At 42.7% G+C, this 20,138-nt stretch overlaps 1 long non-coding RNA gene across 1 annotated transcript; it reads left to right on the plus strand.

The window, feature by feature from the left end:
- Nucleotides 1–2,928: 2,928 nt before the first annotated feature.
- LOC119909794 lies at nucleotides 2,929–10,032 on the plus strand. Its single transcript, XR_005445544.1, has 3 exons — nucleotides 2,929–3,084; nucleotides 9,425–9,540; nucleotides 9,671–10,032. It is a non-coding gene; the product is annotated as an uncharacterized LOC119909794 (long non-coding RNA).
- Nucleotides 10,033–20,138: the final 10,106 nt, after the last annotated feature.

Here is a 20,138-nt window from a genome sequence, read left to right on the forward strand (position 1 = left end):
TGGTTTTAAATCAATGTGAGGTTGTTGAACTGTCTGGGGCCTCCTAATAAAGAGGATCTTAATTTGGCGGTGAGCTGTGGTTCAGTCATGATGAATCTTTTGAATAAGCTCTTTATCAACAGCAACAAGCAGAAGGCCTCGCAGTCAGAAGAGAAATCTCAACAAAATAACAAAACGAAAAAACAAAAGTTGACTGTAGCATTTTTGATCTTGGAGTTTTCCCATCAGACATTTCTATGTAAAAGGGGAGCTGGAGAGAAGCCAGTTTGAATGCATGATTCCTTGTGTGCTTTGAGTCGCCTTCACTGTAAAAACGAAACTAACAACAAAACTAAAGTTGTGGCAACAAACCAAGCCGTTCTCTTTACTTCAGGAAAAGGTTTTTTAACTTGTTGTCAGCTGACAAACCGTCAGTTGTGGAACTCAGGAAAGTTTCAGGTCCGTTTTCTGTCAGCTGCTGGTTTGAGGAGAGGTGAAAGAGGAGCAGAGAGGAGGTGTATAGTTAAACTGATGACCCTTCACTGCCCTCTTCACAGTGTAACTACAACCACACCTCCCACTGATGTCTGAAGCTTATCTGGTTTCTTATCTTGAATCATCCAAACGTCCAGATGAAACATGGCTGCCTCACAAAGTGCCATTCAGTTTAGATCTCCATGAAGCAGAGCTCCATGAGGCCATCTAGTGGACTGATGCTAGAAGACTGTTCTCCCTCACACAGTCAATAACTACCTGTTTTTCTTCTTCTTCAGTGTTTCTGCAGTTTGGACTCTGTGGAGCTCTGTCACGTCTCCGGCCGCTGTGAAAACTCTCCCATCAGAGCGCTGACTGACTGACTGACCTTCTGTAACACTGCCACCTGCTGCTGACTGACTGACTGACCTTCTGTAACACTGCCACCTGCTGCTGACTGACTGACTGACCTTCTGTAACACTGCCACCTGCTGACTGACTGACTGACCTTCTGTAACACTGCCACCTGCTGCTGACTGACCGACCTTCTGTAACACTGCCACCTGCTGCTGACTGACTGACTGACCTTCTGTAACACTGCCACCTGCTGCTGACTGACTGACTGACCTTCTGTAACACTGCCACCTGCTGCTGACTGACTGACTGACCTTCTGTAACACTGCCACCTGCTGACTGACTGACTGACCTTCTGTAACACTGCCACCTGCTGCTGACTGACCGACCTTCTGTAACACTGCCACCTGCTGCTGACTGACCGACCTTCTGTAACACTGCCACCTGCTGCTGACTGACCAACCTTCTGTAACACTGCCACCTGCTGCTGACTGACCGACCTTCTGTAACACTGCCACCTGCTGCTGACTGACTGACCTTCTGTAACACTGCCACCTGCTGCTGACTGACTGACCTTCTGTAACACTGCCACCTGCTGCTGACTGACCGACCTTCTGTAACACTGCCACCTGCTGCTGACTGACTGACCTTCTGTAACACTGCCACCTGCTGCTGACTGACTGACCGACCTTCTGTAACACTGCCACCTGCTGCTGACTGACTGACCTTCTGTAACACTGCCACCTGCTGCTGACTGACTGACTGACCTTCTGTAACACTGCCACCTGCTGCTGACTGACTGACCTTCTGTAACACTGCCACCTGCTGCTGACTGACCGACCTTCTGTAACACTGCCACCTGCTGCTGACTGACCGACCTTCTGTAACACTGCCACCTGCTGCTGACTGACTGACCTTCTGTAACACTGCCACCTGCTGACTGACTGACCGACCTTCTGTAACACTGCCACCTGCTGCTGACTGACTGACCTTCTGTAACACTGCCACCTGCTGCTGACTGACTGACCTTCTGTAACACTGCCACCTGCTGCTGACTGACTGACTGACCTTCTGTAACACTGCCACCTGCTGCTGACTGACTGACCTTCTGTAACACTGCCACCTGCTGCTGACTGACTGACCTTCTGTAACACTGCCACCTGCTGCTGACTGACTGACCTTCTGTAACACTGCCACCTGCTGCTGACTGACTGACCTTCTGTAACACTGCCACCTGCTGCTGACTGACTGACCTTCTGTAACACTGCCACCTGCTGCTGACTGACCGACCTTCTGTAACACTGCCACCTGCTGCTGACTGACTGACCTTCTGTAACACTGCCACCTGCTGCTGACTGACTGACCTTCTGTAACACTGCCACCTGCTGCTGACTGACTGACCTTCTGTAACACTGCCACCTGCTGCTGACTGACTGACCTTCTGTAACACTGCCACCTGCTGCTGACTGACCGACCTTCTGTAACACTGCCACCTGCTGCTGACTGACTGACTGACCTTCTGTAACACTGCCACCTGCTGCTGACTGACTGACTGACCTTCTGTAACACTGCCACCTGCTGCTGACTGACCAACCTTCTGTAACACTGCCACCTGCTGCTGACTGACTGACCTTCTGTAACACTGCCACCTGCTGCTGACTGACCAACCTTCTGTAACACTGCCACCTGCTGCTGACTGACTGACTGACCTTCTGTAACACTGCCACCTGCTGCTGACTGACTGACTGACCTTCTGTAACACTGCCACCTGCTGCTGACTGACTGACCGACCTTCTGTAACACTGCCACCTGCTGCTGACTGACTGACCTTCTGTAACACTGCCACCTGCTGACTGACTGACTGACCTTCTGTAACACTGCCACCTGCTGACTGACTGACTGACCTTCTGTAACACTGCCACCTGCTGCTGACTGACCGACCTTCTGTAACACTGCCACCTGCTGACTGACTGACTGACCTTCTGTAACACTGCCACCTGCTGCTGACTGACCGACCTTCTGTAACACTGCCACCTGCTGCTGACTGACTGACTGACCTTCTGTAACACTGCCACCTGCTGCTGACTGACCGACCTTCTGTAACACTGCCACCTGCTGACTGACTGACTGACCTTCTGTAACACTGCCACCTGCTGCTGACTGACCGACCTTCTGTAACACTGCCACCTGCTGCTGACTGACTGACCTTCTGTAACACTGCCACCTGCTGCTGACTGGCTTTCTGCTCTCACATCATCCTGACGTTTGGATCTGAAGGTATGATCAGCTGATTTGTTAAACTTGTAACGCATACAAACTCACCACCGTCCATTTAGATGAAGGGTTTTCTTGCAGTACAGTGGGGTTCCCCAAATATATTCCACAGCTAAAGGTTTATATTCCTTTGTTGAGAGTTGTCTGGAAAATATTGCTTAGCAGAGCCAACTAAACGCCGACTGCTTCACCTGTCAACAAGCTCCGTCACCGGCCAAAAAACGTCACTTCCCCACTTCCGTTCAAGCCATATGGGTGAGCGGTAAATAATAACCAAAGAAATTATAAATTATAATAACTATAATTAGAGTCCATATTATAACCTGTGTTTACATAAATGGTAATTGGTCTGTATTTGTATGGCGCCTTTCAAGTCATTTGGACACTCAGCTGTGTTCTTAATTGGCCAGCAAACTGGCCTGACCTTAACCCTGTAGAAAATCTATGGGGTATTGTGAAGAGGAAGATGCGATATGCCAGACCCAACAATGCAGAAGAGCTGAAGGCCACTATCAGAGCAACCTGGGCTCTCATAACACCTGAGCAGTGCCACAGACTGATGGACTCCATGCCACGCCGCATTGCTGCAGTAATTCAGGCAAAAGGGCCCCAACTAAGTACTGAGTGCTGTACATGCTCATACTTTTCATGTTCATACTTTTCAGTTGGCCAACATTTCTAAAAATCCTTTTTTTGTATTGGTCTTAAGTAATATTCTAATTTTCAGAGATACTGAATTAGGAATTTTCATTAGTTGTAGTAGTTCCAAAATTAAAAGGAATGAACACTTGAAATATATCAGTCTGTGTGGAATGAATGTATACATTATACAGGTTTCACTTTTTGAATGGAATTATTGAAATAAATCAACTTTTTGATGATATTCTAATTATATGACCAGCATTTTAACAAGTGAGGTAAAACAATAAAATTAGCATTTTTTTATTCAGAAGTAATTGTTACTACAATCAGTTATATATTTGTATTTCACTGCGTGAGAAAATGAATGTGTGGATTGACAGCATGTGAAAAATGTCAATTACGTGAGTCTCACGAGACGGCTCTTTTCATGACATGACTATTAATTATCTGTTCATTTCTTTGGGACGCGAGGCCTTCGCTGTACCTGTCACAGTGATGTGTGTCGCCTGTTGTTTTCTGTCATATGCTGGTGGTGAGGAGACACACATTGATCAACACATACACAAAGTCCAACTTCACTTCACTCAGAAGGAGTGTGGGGTCAAAGTAAGACAATACAAAAACACGTTTAGAGATGTGGTGTCTGAACAATAACGCTGCGATGATGTGTTGAGAAGAAATCCGCTTGACACTGTTCTTGATTATAAAAGTTTATTACATCAAAGAATTCAGCATCAATTACAAGCTCTGCAGCAGCTTGGAGAGTGACCCAGCCCGATGGCCACTCTGTCTCTCTGTACATCGAACACAGCTTATATAGGACATGTTTAGGTATCTGCTAAATACCATATAAGGGCACAGTCCCTTCATAAACACTAATCACTACTCCTCCTAACACTGGGTCAGAGGTCAAATTCCATAGGAGGGTTCACTCTTTACACACTCATCAATCATTACTCCCCCTTAAGAGTTCACTGAGCCTCTCTCCAGCTGCTAGAGTATTATTTTAAACTGTAATGGTCAAATGCACATATGTTATACACCACAGAGACAATGCAGACATTTATTAGTTATTAAGAGATGACTAACGGCTAATCAGTAGTGATAAAGTTTTTAGTCTGATTAGTAAGTTTTTTCTTGTATTTACTGTAACAGCAACCAAAAGATAAAGGACAAAACAGGAAGTGAAAGTTTTGTATGATATTAACATCACGTACCAAACCTCTCTTTCTCAATTCAGTTCAATTCAATGTGCTTTACTGGCAATGCAATTCACGACTATTTACTTTAGCAATTATAAGTTACAACAACCAAAGCTTTGTCTGAGGGGAGGCCTGCAGTCTCAGGCTTTGAAAACCCCTGATTTACAGGACATGTTTTTTTGGCATGTTGTTACTGTTTGGAGCAGGTCTGAATTGTTTTGCTGCTGTGGTTTGAGTTATTGAGTTAACTTACAGTTTGTAAAATGTGCCCAAGTATAATTAATCATTTTAATAATAAGTCATTTAGCTGACACTTTTTTCCAAAGCAACTTACAATTTCTCTATATGTCAGAGGTCGCACAGCTCTGGAGCAACTAGGGGTTAAGTGTCTCGCTCAGGGACACATCTGTCTCCTACACCACTGCGCTGTCAGCATGGAAATTAACTATTCCTTTTGTGTTACTTTCACTGGGTGCATTATTCTGATGGTAAGATGTGCTGCGTAGGTTATAAATCTATTTACCCATGATCCATCAGGGGAGCTAGCGTCTTGTTAAGAGGAGCCGAGCTCCCCCGTAGTTTGCACCCTGCGTACAATCTCCACCATCGGATTCCCGCAACAGGAAATAACGTTACTCTTTTACTCATGGATTAGTTTTTCTGCCACCATAATGTTTCTCGGTGTTCGTGAATTTTTTTTGTGAAGATTGTAACGGGTATAATATTACCGATTATTTTTAGTAATGCGTTACAGCAAAAACAATACATTACTGTAAATGCGTTACTTTTGTAACGCGTTACTCCCAACACCGCTCATAAACAACTGAACTGCAAACTTTTGCCTGCTGATCAGTGGTTTTATTGATCACTGAAATGGCATTGACTTGGATGGGTGTTTTTTTCAAAGGTTGGATGCAGTGCTTAATTTGTAAATTATTATGCGCTGGAAATGTGCCGCCTGCCTAAAATAATTAATAATTTAAAACGCATTATTCAAAAAGTTAAAAGGGTCCATTAGAACCTGTTAGGCTGGATGAAATCTTGTAGTTTACTTGTGTAGAAGGGCAGTGCATTGACGGAGTTGGGGGGGGGGGGGGGGGGGGGGGGGGGGGTCACTATATTTTTGCAGTAACTTAGCCAACACTGCACATTGAAAATTAACATTTGTAAATGTCAGTAATCTGTCTCTGTGGCTGTTTGAGATTTAAGGAAGATTAATCTTGTTAAAACAGTTGGAGTTCCTGTTTCTGGATGACCTGCAGGTACTTCACACCCTGCTTTTGAGGAAGAAGATATTTTAACATTGCTTAAAGTTTCGCTTTCTCATAAGAAATATGCTTTAGTTTGCTTTCTTTGTACTGCTCAGAAAAATGAAGGGAGCACAATAGTTCAAAGTTCAAACTCTTTACAGTACAATTCACTGAGAACAGTGGAAACCCAAATCACCAAATGATTGAGCAGCAAGCAGACCAGTCCTTGTTAAAACAGACTTTTAGGAGAGCCTATTTAGTTGTTTTAGTTTTTATCTTTTAACTGTATTTTAATTTCTGATGTATTTTCTTGCTTTTATCGTGTATCTTGTTGTGTGTTTGTGTTTTATTGTCTTTGCACTTTTTAACGTGGTTGTAAACTGCTCTATAAATAAAGGGTTCTTTTATTATTATAATTATAATTATTTTCAACCTCTCACTGAGGTTGAAGGTGGCGCCGAAGATCTGGATCGTCCCTGTCTCCAAAAAGGGATGCAGTCTCTGTGGGCCCTCTTCCTCTTTTGGTCCCTGTCTCTCCTGCATCTTTTGAAAAATATTGACAAATAATTGAGCTGTACACATTAAACTGTGGTGCTAATTAGGGTAGTCACCAATGAACCATTCTTACTGTAGTGCAGGAGTAATGACTTGAGGTAGGTGGATTTGGTATACAGTATATAAAATATGACAATGTGAGCAGTATGAGCAGCACTGAAATCGAGAATAGTGAATAAATAATAAGTGGTAACCAGTAAACAGGTGGCTGATTAGAGACTGATTAGAGTTACTGGGTTATTGCACAAGAATTGATTCCTGACACTGTGAGTCAGAGTCAGCTGTTCATCAGAGTGATGGCTTGTGGGAAGGAACTGTCCCTGAGTCTGTTGGTTTTGGCGTACAGTGCTCTGTAGCACCTGCCAGAGGGGAGGAGCTGGAACAGGTTGTGTCCGGGGTGAGATGGATCCGCAGTGATGTTTCCTGACTCTGGAAATATCAAATATCAAAGTCCTGAATGGAGGATATATAATAATATCTAATATAATATAATATGTATATTCCTCTGTGCTGCTGTGCCAAACTGAATTTCCCCTACAGGGGGTTAATAAAGGAACATCTTATCTTAAAGTTTTAATGAACCTTTAGTATGCTTGCTCTGTAAAACCAATGAAAAGGTTTATTTCAGTTTTAGTTTGACCATGTAACTGACCCCTTACTATGATGTCATCTGAAAACTCCCCTCAGCTCCACTGTATAAAAGCAGATGTAATACTGGAGGCTCTCCACTTGTTTTTCCTTTTTCTATGTATTGACTTCTGCAACTGATGCTCAAAGATTCTTCAACAAGGCTTCGGTAAGGCCACACATTGAACTGTTTTCTAATAATTTTAGCCTCAAGAGAGTGTCAAGCATTAAAGGTGTTAGAGTAGGAGTTATAGGCAGAGTGATTCAGTGTGACTTTGTCTTTTAATTCAATTCAATTCAAAAAAAAAAATTAAGAGGTGTTTTGTTTTTTTAATAATTCCTCAACATCGCAAAACATAACATCAGAGATAAAAAAAACTCTACTAATTGTTTCCTTGAACTGGAATTCGATGGTTGAGATTGTAGCCAGGGTGCAAACTACAGGGGAGCTCAGCTTTTCTTAAGAAGATGGTAGCTCCCCAGAAAACAATAGGTCTATTGACTGCAAGAGCCTATTAGCACTCTTGGCATAAATAGGAACCACTCTTTGGTTCCTCAGATGCTAACCGGAAGCACAGACAGTTTTTGACCACACACGCACACATGCATGCACACACACACAATACCACTACACAGTCATACATATACAACCATTGTCTAGAAAAACTATGGAAATGAATGGAAATAAATTAAAATCAATGGTTTTACCAGCAAATACTTTGATCAATCAAATCAGTAAAATGTGCACTAATTACTCAACCTTGGCACAGCACCTCAGGGGCGTAAAGCTTGGGCTTAGCCTCTACATTGACATTATGATATTTTGCCATTCATTACATTTTTTCTGAATAGTTATCATTATGGATCATGTGTAAATTGAATTTGATTTGACTTTCATGATCAGAGAGGCTGCTGTCAGTGCATCCTGACCGATACTGTCAAAATATCAGGAGATTAAATTAATCAGTGAAGTTAAGCTGCTGTACCTTGTGCGTAAATGCGCACAGACTTTTACTTAATGGGGAGACAATTCATCCTATTTCACTAATCTTCAGGCCACCCGCAATAAATAAAGTGTTTATGTTTAAGACCCACCAGATCTGTGGACATAACTGTGATCATCACACCCAAAGCACCCACCTATCCAAGCGCGTCTTAATATATGAAAAATGCACCCATTAGACAGCAGTGAAAGCAGGGTGCGAACTATGGGGAGCCAGGGGGAGCTTTGCTCCTCTTAATAAGACACAAACTCCCCTGAAAACATCATTTTTGAAACTTTGGTAGGTCTCTGAAATATTGACAATAGTTAACAGTACTTTTATATGAGTACAGGTTTTGGCTACTCAACCTCCCTCTGCCTGTAGGCCGTCTCGTAGTAGTTAATGAGTCCGCCTACTACTGTGGTGTCATCCAGACTTTACTATTGAAAGTTTGAGTGGTAATATAGAAGGGAGATGTGGATCCTTAAGACTCTGTTCCAGGCAGATGCTGTTAAACAGATGTGCTCACTCCCTGCTGTCATACATCATAATGTAGGTGATGTAATTTTATCATTTCCATTACACTTCTGCAGGTATTTCATTTCTACTACTTTCTACTTCAATTGCACCACATCTCAGAGGGAAATTTAGTTTTTTTAATGCTGCACTGGCAGCTTTAGTTACTAGTTACTTTACCTTATACAGCTTACTCATCTGCAACTGTTCTTTTTAAACTGGATTGAAAAAAACATTTAGATTTACTCTTTGCACATTGCTTAACCAAGAAAAACATTGAAAATACTATGGCATTAATCCCTCATAAATTAATAATGACGTTATTTTTCACAGAAATACTTGGTTGTCATTTAAATTATTTCATCAAATGGAATCGTTTCTGAATCGAATAATGAACTTCACATCATAAATCACATCGAAGTGTGAGATTAACACGTCATTATATTCCTAATATGTTTAGAATCTTACTCTCTTGCCAATGCAAAGCTCCAAACATAATGTAAATGGTGTGTATATTGACATTCTTTATTTTATTTTTTACATTTCTGCTTTGTTATGACACTTACAGCTGGACAGAGACAGGAAAGGAGAGAGAGAGGTTGGCAGACAAAGGGACTCGGGTTTCAATCAAACTCACCACTGCAGAAAGGACTCAGCCTTTACACATGGTATGCATTGTAACAGGTGAGCAAATACTGTATTGTTTTGTTGGCTATGCTCCATTTTACAAAGAACCAAAGAAGCAGGAGTTCCTGCTTTGAGTTAGTTTGTATTTCATAAATATGTCTTTTTTGTTTGTTTCATCAAAACACAGGTTCACAAAAAATCACCACTTAATTGCTGAATAAATCTATAAAAATGGGAAACAAAGTACCATCAGAATGTAACATGGGCGACCGCCTGAGATGCTGCAAGTGTTATAAAGTCCTGCCTCCGTGCACATCCTTTGATAATCTCTCCAAAAGTACTGTTCATGGGCGGTACGTCTATGTGTTCAATGGAGGTGAATACTACAGACCAGTTGGCGCCGATAATATGTACGAGTGTGAATACTGCTTTAATAAACCAATCAGGGATCAAGAGCAAATGAGGAGAGAGGAGGAGAGGAGAAGAGAGGAGGAGAGGAGGAGAGAGGAGGAGAGGAGAAGAGAGGAGGAGAGACAGAGAGAGGAGGAGAGGAGAAGAGAGGAGGAGAGAGAGAGAGAGGAGGAGAGGAGAAGAGAGGAGGAGAGACAGAGAGAGGAGGAGAGGAGAAGAGAGGAGGAGAGGAGAAGAGAGGAGGAGAGGAGAAGAGAGGAGGAGAGACAGAGAGAGGAGGAAAGAAGAAGAGAAGAGGAGAGAAAAAAACTGGATCAAAGACTACAAGAATCGCAGCAACAAGCCAAAGAGCAGCATGAGAAACAACAGAGCAGCAACATTTCAGAAGAATATGAGTCCAAGCGAGATGTTCAGATGTGGCATCTGGATGAGTTTGAGGCTAAGTATGAATCAGGCAGGGATGAGCTTCTAGAAATCCTCTCTAAGAAATGCAGTTCCCCTGTTCCAGATCTGAGTCTCACTCAGCTGACAGCAGACCAGCAGCGGGAGATCCTGTCAGTCCTGGACAAACTTCTGTTTGATGAATGGATCAGTGCTCCCCCGTCCCTCAGCACTCTGCAGCACACTCAGGTGTTCATCACAGAGCTGTGTGCCCTGTCTCTGGAGATCCCCGAGGGAGTTCCCCTACAAAGCATCTCCAATCAGGTGCAGTCCCTGGTGGACTCCATCAGCCAATCAGCACGCAATGCTTTTGAGAGTCTCCTGCTGACTCAAGCCCTGTACCTGAACCTGATGCACTTTTTCACTGACTGTAGCAGCTCTGATACTGACGCAGTCCTCATAGCCAAACAGTGGGCTGGAGATAAGCTTTCCACTGAGAACCTCTGTCTTATAGAATTCCTGAGCACCCTCGCATCATCACTGCAGAATGTAGTGGGAAGAGCCTCTGTGTTCATTTTAAAGATGGAAATCCAGTGCTTGAAGCTTCTCTTATCCACACTCACACATCTAACCGGCAAAGAAACCCACTCAGAATCCACTGAGATGCTCCTCAGACTTGTGCAAAGAAACCAATGGACCCCAACGGAGGCAGTGACTCTGCTCAAAGCACTGTCACAGAAATATGCAGAGGATGTTTCAATAACTGAAGTCCTTAAGCTGGTGCAAGCTTATGACATATCACCAGAGTGGACGGATGAGTCCGGACGCACTCTCGTCCAGGCTCTGGACTTTGCTGGCCCTGAGAGATTCCATCAGGATTTCCTAAATACTCTCAGAAGGAACGATGAGAGCAGTCTACCTGAAGCTCTAGCAGAAGTGAAGATGTTATGGAATTTGGATGATTCTGTGGTTGATATGATAAAAAACATTACCACTGGCGTCCTGCAGTACGCAGAAAATGCACCTAAAGATGCACCATTTGTGAAAGATTCCTTCACACGTGATCCCTTGAATGCAGACGACCTACAGAAGTCTCAGTCTCAGCTCTGCAAAGCAGTTTTTGACACCAAAGGCTGGTGGCCCACAGTGAGGCAGATGCTGCGGTGGTGTGCGTTGGTGCTGACTCAGAAGAGTGGAGAGCTACAACTGGTTGGTGTGGAAGAAGACCCATGTGTCACAGCCATGTTTGCAGCCACACAAGTCTGCATGGGAAACAAACTGGACATTGTGCTGAGCGCTGATGTTCCCTCAGAGGAGCGAACTCAGGAGTGGTCTGACTTCTACAAGCATCTTGGAATCTCTCTCAACACAAACATGAAGAAAACAAATGCATCTTACAGGGAGGTCTATGAAGCAGACATTGTGTACGGTACCATCAGTGACTTCATCTCTGATTACTTTCAGTACGGCATCGAGGGGATGGGAACAGGGAACCCTCAGCTTAGACGTGGATTTATCATTGAACAACAAAGTCTCAGTTCTTCACATAATCTGGAACTTTCTAGGCTCAAGGACAATGATTCCCTGGTGTTTGCTGCAGAGGCCCTGCAAAGCCTCATGGGTAGATTTAAGAGTGAGGAAATTGAACCAAGACACAAGTTTCTTAAGGCTCTTTTTCAGGTGCTCCACACCAACCTAAACAACGACACAAACACTGACAATAAAATCATCACCATCTCACAGAAAGTTACTGGAAAGGAACTTCCTTCTAATGAGGTCTTTGTTCTGACCTTTCTTGAGAATCTCCTGAGAGTGGTTACTAGAGAAACAGAAGCTGAGAAAAACAGGACATCTCCTGCAGGCAAATGGTGTTTGGAGATTTTATTTGACTGTGCAGAGCAGTTCCAAGACTCAAAAGTACAAACCAAGGAACTCTTCCAGATGGTTTCAAATCTTGGACTTTGGTCCCCTGTAAAGGCCTTAAACCTCCTTGGAGCATTAACTGACCACCATCATGATGAAGACTGTATTTCCATCATGAAGATTTTACACTTGATGGCAACGTATCAGGTGTCTTCCACGTGGACAGACAAGGACAACCAATCTCTCCTTAAACTCTTAGAGTCAACTAGAACTGTGAATCTGATCCAGCATTTAGAAAAGAGCCTGAGCGATGAGAAAACAAAAAGCCTTGACACTCTGTTTGATGAAATACGGCAGATGAAAGACATTGATGAACAAACACTGAGTAAATCATACAGTGTAGTAACTCATGTAACAAACCTGATCGAAACCGGTGAAATTAAAAACCACACAGATGTACAGCGAGCTATGAATCTGAGTCACAGCACGGACACAGAAGACCTTCAGGAGGTCCTGGCAGTCTTATGCAATGCTGTAAACCTGTGCCAGGCTGAAGGGAAGTGGTGGCCCAGAACCACCCAGATGATCAGCTGGTGCCTCTTGGCCTTGTCTGACACTGGGATTCTCCTGGAGATGGGCACGGAGAAGGGAAGTCTTGTGTCATAGCAATGTTTGCAGTGCTGCGTGTGCTTAGGGGTGAAAAAGTAGATGTGGTGTCCAGCTCTTCTGTGTTATGTCAAAGAGATGCAGAAGAATGGACCAACTTCTACAAGTACTTTGGCTTGACAGCTGACACAAACACAAATAAAACCCAAGATAAAGATCGCAAAGAATGCTACCAGAAGGACGTGGTCTATGGCACTATTGAAGCCTTCGCTGCAGATCACCTTCGCCAGATATTTGAGATGAAGGATGTGAGGCCTGATCGCAGCTATCAGTGCATCATAATCGACGAAGTGGACTCCCTGCTGCTGGATCAGGGAGTGCAGCTGACCTACCTGTCCAGCCCCATGGTCTGCATGCAGCACCTGAACATCATCCTGGCCATGATCTGGGGCCACGTCAGCCAGTACGGCTTCCTGTCTACAGGAGACCAGACATTTGTCCGGGGTCCTCCTGCTTCATTCTTCAAGGCCATCTTTGACTCAATAGACACAGAAGACACTGACATTAATGATCCAATGGACATTTTACGTATCGCTGAAGAAACCAACACTGTGCCAAGTGGATTTACAGATGATACCTACAAAAGTGAAAAGGATGAACTTCTGATCAAACTGAAAACTGTGAGTCAGGATGCTGTGGTAAAGTTTTTCAAAGAAATTGAGGACTATGTCCCCTATGGTTTCACTGTTTACACTTTAGACGACAAGGGATTGCTCCGTCTTAGAAAACGCAGCCCGTACAACAACAGGGACATTCCAGAGCTTAAATTTCTTGTCTTGGAGGAAGGCTTGTGTTGTACTCTCTATGATTCAGAAGAAATTCTCATCAAGCCCATTGCAGAATTAATCTCAGAGAAGATTCAGTACACCCCATGTCCAAACAATGAAGACAAAATCAGCATTCCTGGATTCTTGAAGAATCTGGTGGAGAAGAAAGTGTCAGTGTGGGTTCAGAATGCCTTTCTGGCAATGCAGCTGAAGCAAGGACGGGAATATGTTGTAGAAAACGACAACGTCTGTCCAGTGGATTTCAGGTCAACTGGTATAATAGAACTGAATAAGAAATGGGGGGATGGTCTGCAGCAGTTTGTTGAGATTAAACACCAAATCAAACTGAGCACAATTTCAACAGTGACAAACTACGTGTCTAACATCTCCTTTTTTGAAAAGTACCATGGGAAAATATATGGAACAACGGGGACACTTGGGAGCAAAGCAGACATTCTGTTTCTGCAGGAGCTATATCCAAATCTGTCTGCCTGCAAAATGCCAACATTCGACCGGAAGAAGTTATTTGAGGTCAAAGGTACTCTGAAGACCTCAGCTGAAGAGTGGAAATCTGAAATAAAACTTGTGGTTATGGCTCAGATTTCTCCAAATTCATACAGAGATGGAAGAGCAGCCCTGGTGATCTGTGAAACTATCAACAAAGCCAAAGAGATCTACGAAGAGCTGAAAAGCAGCATCCCAGGTGAGATCATTCTCTACTGCCGCAGCGACAAAGACAGTTTGAGCAAAATAGAAAAGGAGCTGCTACCTGGTGATGTCATTGTTGCCACAAACCTAGCCGGGCGTGGCACAGACATAAAAGTGTCCAAACGGGTGAACAACAATGGAGGACTATTTGTGATCCTCTCCTTCCTCTCTGAGAACACAAGAGTGGAACTCCAGGCTTTTGGTCGAACTGCTCGCAAAGGTAAACCTGGATCTGCTCAGATAATCGCGTCCACTGAACACCAGTCTTTCAGGACGGTGTCTTCTCTGGAGGAAGCTAAGAGCACAAGGGACAGACTTGCAGCACAAAAGATAAATCACATGATGAACGATGTCACTGAGTTGAAACTGCGAGAGGACCTGTTTTCAGAGTACTGCAAAACTCTTGAAGATGTTTATAAGAAGACAGATGGAGAAGAGGAAAGAGCTGTTGTTGCCATCATGAATGAGTTCTGGGGGATATGGCTGCAAACAAAATCAGAGGAAATTGACCAGTTGAAGAGAAATGAATTGCAAACGAGTTTGAAAGCTGATTTGTCATTGGCACAAAGTCAGTCTCAAAGTCAGACTTCACCGTGTTCTAGCATTTATCACTACATCACGTTTGGAAATGTCGTGCTGAGTGAAAAACAATGGGACGTCAGCGCCAGGCTATTTGAAAAAGCCATGAAAAAAGATGAAAGCTGGGCAGCCATAGCTTTTTACAGTCATGCATACTGCACTATAAAGCAGCAGAAAGCAGATTACCTGACTAAGGCCAGAGATGATCTAAAGAAGGCTCAGGAGTCTCTGAAGTATCTCAGTGAACAATCCGTGGTCTGTCTGCAGTTTGTAAAAATGTCCTCTGCACACTCAGCCAACAGTAACCAAACCAGCCTTGAAAAACAGTTAACAACCAAGTGCAGCATGTTGAGTTACTTCGACAAAAACATTAGTGAGGCCATCCAGAAGCTGGATGAGATCAAAGAAAGAGGGAGGGATGCAATAGTCAAAAAATCCCCAATGTTCTCCCTGGTGTCGGCTGCTGATGAAGAGCTCCAAGTGGAAGCCTACAACCTCTACAGTCAAGGTCTGAAATATGTATTTTCTGTGGAAGAAAAGCCTCGTTTCCCATGGGAAGGTCTGCTGGTGTTCTGTCTTGGAATTTTACAGATTATTGGAGGAGCACTGCTCACTGCATTTACATTTGGGACATTAGCTCAAGTCGGCATGGGACTCATCACTGAAGGAATATCAGACTGCATCTCTGGCATAGAGGCCATGGTGACTGGAGAATTCAGCTGGACATCATGGGCTATAGAAAAAGCCATTTCTATAGGTGTATCTCTCATTGGGTTTGGAGTTGGAAAGCTGATTGCAAAGGGCTTCAAAGCTTCTAAAATGTTGATTAAGGGATTCGGGAAACAGCTGAAGGCGATGCCAAAGTTTCTCTCCGGACAGGCTAAAGAAGGTTTAAGTGTTGTCACAAAGACAAATATGAAGAATGCAGTAAAAGTCACTGCTAAAAAAATGTTAGAGGAAATCATTACCTATGGACTTGGGAAGGCGGAAGAGCAAATACTGAAAGAAATACTGAACAGCATCAAAAATGAGGTGAAAAAGGGAATTGTTAACAACATGAAATCCAATATGGAAAAAGAGCCCTTGGCTTCATTAGTAGACTCCATCGTCCTCTCACACCTTGAGGATAAAAATCAGCTTCATGATCTCCTGCAGGACGAGAACAGAAAGAGTGATCTGCTGGCCATTTTCAAAGAGTTAAGCAACACTGCCGTACAGCCGTTCTATGCAGACCTCAGCTGGCAGAACAAGCTCAACTCATCTTTGTCCACAGTGATTAACAAAGCTAAAGCAGAGGCCAAAGGAACAGCACGTGGAATTCTGACGGCCATCCAAGCTGTCCACATAGGAGTACTGGCAGGAGATGCTATTAGTACAGTGCACAGCCTCTCCAGCAAGTTTTTCTCAAACCTTCATGAACAGCTGAATATATTTAAAAAAGAAAAAGGTTCGTCAGAGAAAGTGAAGGTAAATGAGCTGTCTGCTTCAGATGCTGAGATGCTGAAAGAATTCAAGCAGGACTTGGCCGACACCATCAGTGCTTTATTGGCTGATGCTTTGGTAGAAGTGTTCCACCAGAAGTTCTCCAGTCACATTGTTTCTCAGGTTCAAGGCCAAGTAAATGGCGTCATTGGCCGTTATGTAAGAACTGGCTTAAAGAGTGACAGAACAGAGGAAAAACTCAAAGCTGGACAGAACAACAGATACATCTCATACATGCCAGGAGACCCGAATGCTAAACATAAATCTGCAGGAGAGGCAGGTAAACGCTCAGAGTCACATGCTGAAAAGATCAGGAACCCTGTGACTGCAGGCACCATTCTCGATATCAGAGTCCTGTCAGAAGCCACTGGGACTAAGGTTGTTATTCTAACAGAGGACAGCCATGGCAGACTTACCAAGATGCAGGAGCTGAGCCCAGGAGCTAAAGCCACCAATCAAACTGTGACACTGATCTACAGACCAAAGAGTGCCCAACACCCAGACGGCCATTATGATGTGCGCATCAATAACCAGACAGTAAACATAGACAGCGAGAGCAAGAGCTGCCTGTTTCACGCTTTGGCACGAGGCATGAAACCAGAGGCCAGTGAAGAAGAGATCGCTTTAGAAGCAGACCGCCTCCGATCTGTGGAGGCCGACACTCTCCTCAGACATCCAGGCCAATGGGAGCCTTTCATCAAGCGCAAAGAGTGGACTGAAGCAATCAGAGGAGGGGACTGGTACATGGCAGAGGGAGCTGCAAAACCAAACATAAAAAAGTTAAATGAAAGTAAAAAGCTACTTCAGCAAGAGGTTGGAAAAATAGATTATTACAAAGAATGGAAAAAATATGCACAGCAAAAACCAGGAATTGGACAATTCATCAATGCAGATCACCAGCCACCAGTGAAGAGTATCCTGGAAGCTAGAACACTGAACCAGAATAGCAAATTAGCAGAAGCCATGCTTGAAGTGGCAACAAACTCATCTCCTTTAAATACCAACCTTGTTCCTGGGGTGCACAAAAATCATGGCCGTGAACTTCCAACTGTTTATGTGCCTAAAGAAACACACCGTGAGTTTCCCAGTACAAAATCAAAATCCTTCAGAACATGCTTAGCTACCACCATAAGCCAGGATGATGTTGTGGGCACCTTCAAACTGACCATTCTTGGTGCAATGGTGAGATGCAAGTTGAATAGCACTAAGAACTTCAAAGACTTTCAGAACACCCAGAAGTCTAAAACCAGGCTTGCCGTTTTTGAAAAGAGTTTTCAGAATCACAGTGCAAAGATGGTACAGACGTGGTTCAACCTGCTTCAAGGCAAGGGAGTCATGACACAAGCCCATCGTACCACCCTTATTACATGGATCACTAACAAGGGTTACAATAATCAAAACGATCTATTCAGGAACCAAGTCTCCAACCTCCTGTAATGAAAAGGTAACACAGTTAATATGACACTAAAATACAGCACATATACAGCATTTATATTATAAATAAATAAATAATTAAGAATAGTTAATAATTGGATTAATGAATTTGGCCTCTCTGGGCTTGAGTTTTATGAACTAAACACTTTCCTCCAACATGACTGGAAATATGCGACTGGTGTCTTATCTGCACAATCCAGAATCATAAATACTCATTGCCACAGAGGAGTTGTGTTCACCCACCTCCTCCTGAGTCTGTAATTTTATTTACAGAAAAGGTACACATTAATGTGAACTGCCTATTTTACACCAGAGCAGTTCTGCCATTGGCCATTTGTGGGTGTGAGTGGTAAACATCTCCACTTAAATGTACTACGTTTCTTAAATTTACGTGTGTTATTTTGACAAAACATGGTTTGGAGACATGTTGTCGGGTGACATATTCGTTGTCAGATCGTGTAGTGTGTGACCCCCTGTCACGATCAGTCACGTAGTTTGAACACCACAATTGAGTATTATCTGAATTCTGACTATAGAAAAAACAATTACAAAGTTAGAAAACCTTGGTCTGTAATGGAAAATGTCTTTAATGCTGTATAGGATTTCTTTTACAATACAAACCTTGTTTCGACTGTTTTGGCAACATTAAAAAAAGGGAAACTTTCAAATATCAATGTTGGATTATAAATTGTTCCTGATATAGTATTTTTATTGAAATGTTTCTGTCACTCAATTAGGCATAACCTATCCATGTGGCTTTGATTATCATTTTCAAATCAATTTAATGTGCCACTTTTTAAAGCCATGTATATTTCCACACTGCTTTATTAATTTCATCCATTTTTAATATATCTTGTTTATGTGCAGGACAGTATCTTCATGGTTCAGCATCCATTATTGGGAAACACTTCAGACATAGCTTTTATATTGATACTAAATTGATAAAATATTGATTTTCAAAAATCATCTCAGGAAGATCACATAAGTCAGATAACAGCAAAGAGAGTACTTATGAGCAGTTTTGGTTAATATTATTTTTGTTTTTCTGTTCTCGCCATTTCTAAGGGAATAAACACAATTGTGGCTACAGGAATAAACACAATTGTGGCCACAGTTGTGTTTTCAGTCTATAACGTAATTGGTATTGACATTAGTAATTAAAAGCAATAATAGAATCCAATTGTTGCAGATAAAATATGTGTTTGGTAGGCCAATGTCTGAAATAACATTAATTACGGCTATAAAATAAAGAAATTATCTCTTTTGCAATTATCCTTATGAATCATATTTTACCTGCTCTGTGCCAACCAATCTAGTCCATTTTTACCAATTGAAATACCTTCAAAGGGCCAGTACAGCCTGTAACATGTAGATTTCTACTTGCCAAAAAGTGATTGCAGCACCTACTTTATTGCTGAAAGGTTATGTACTATACCCCAAAATGTCTTGATTTCATGCATGACTAGCTAACTTATCTCAGGTTTAGTCTAATTTTCAGGAAAAACAGGACAGAATTTCGGACAACTGCTCGCAATTGGAACTGTCACCCTAAATATATTAGTTTTACTAGCTGATACTAATAGCTCACGACAGTCCATGGTACAGTTGTTATTGTGGTGTATAACATATGTGCATCTGGCCATTACGTGTATCCGGCCATTACAGTTTAACATAATGCTCTGCAGCTGGTGAGAGGAACAGTGAACCATTATGGGGAGGTAATGATTGATGGGTGCAGTGTTAGGGGAAGTAGAAATTAGGTATAAAGAGATTAGTGTGTATAAAGAGATTAGTGTGTATGAAGGGACTGTACCCTTCTGTGGTGTCTAATAGATGGTTACACTTATTTTACAGCACTGTGCCCTTATATGGTTTTTAGCAGAGACCTAAACATGTCCTATATAAGCTGTGTTCGATGTACAGAGAGACAGAGTGGTCATCGGGCTGGGTCACTCTCCAAGCTGCTGCAGAGCTTGTAATTGATGCTGAATTCTTTGATGTAATAAACTTTTATAATCAAGAACAGTGTCAAGCGGATTTCTTCTCAACACATCATCGCAGCATTATCATTCGGACACCACATTATAACACAGTTAGGGGGCATTCAGCCAAACGCGAAGCTTTTATAAAAAGGTTACTGCAAAAACAAAGTAATAGACACACTACAATTTGATTTGTAGTGTGTCTATTACTTTGTTTTGGCAGTTCTAGAACTACAATTTGATTTGGTTTTATTTCATTAATACATTATTATTATACAAAATGTCCTACCTGGCTGCCTGCACAGAGTACATGGCGGCTCTTAATTAACATGCATTACAGGTTAGCATTTATTTATATTTATTTACACAACCCATTGCCCGG

The sequence above is a fragment of the Micropterus salmoides genome, unplaced genomic scaffold (assembly GCF_014851395.1).
Source record: "Micropterus salmoides isolate LMB-PRFRI ecotype aquatic unplaced genomic scaffold, ASM1485139v1 Ms_hic_scaffold_19, whole genome shotgun sequence".
NCBI classification, from domain to species: domain Eukaryota; kingdom Metazoa; phylum Chordata; class Actinopteri; order Centrarchiformes; family Centrarchidae; genus Micropterus; species Micropterus salmoides.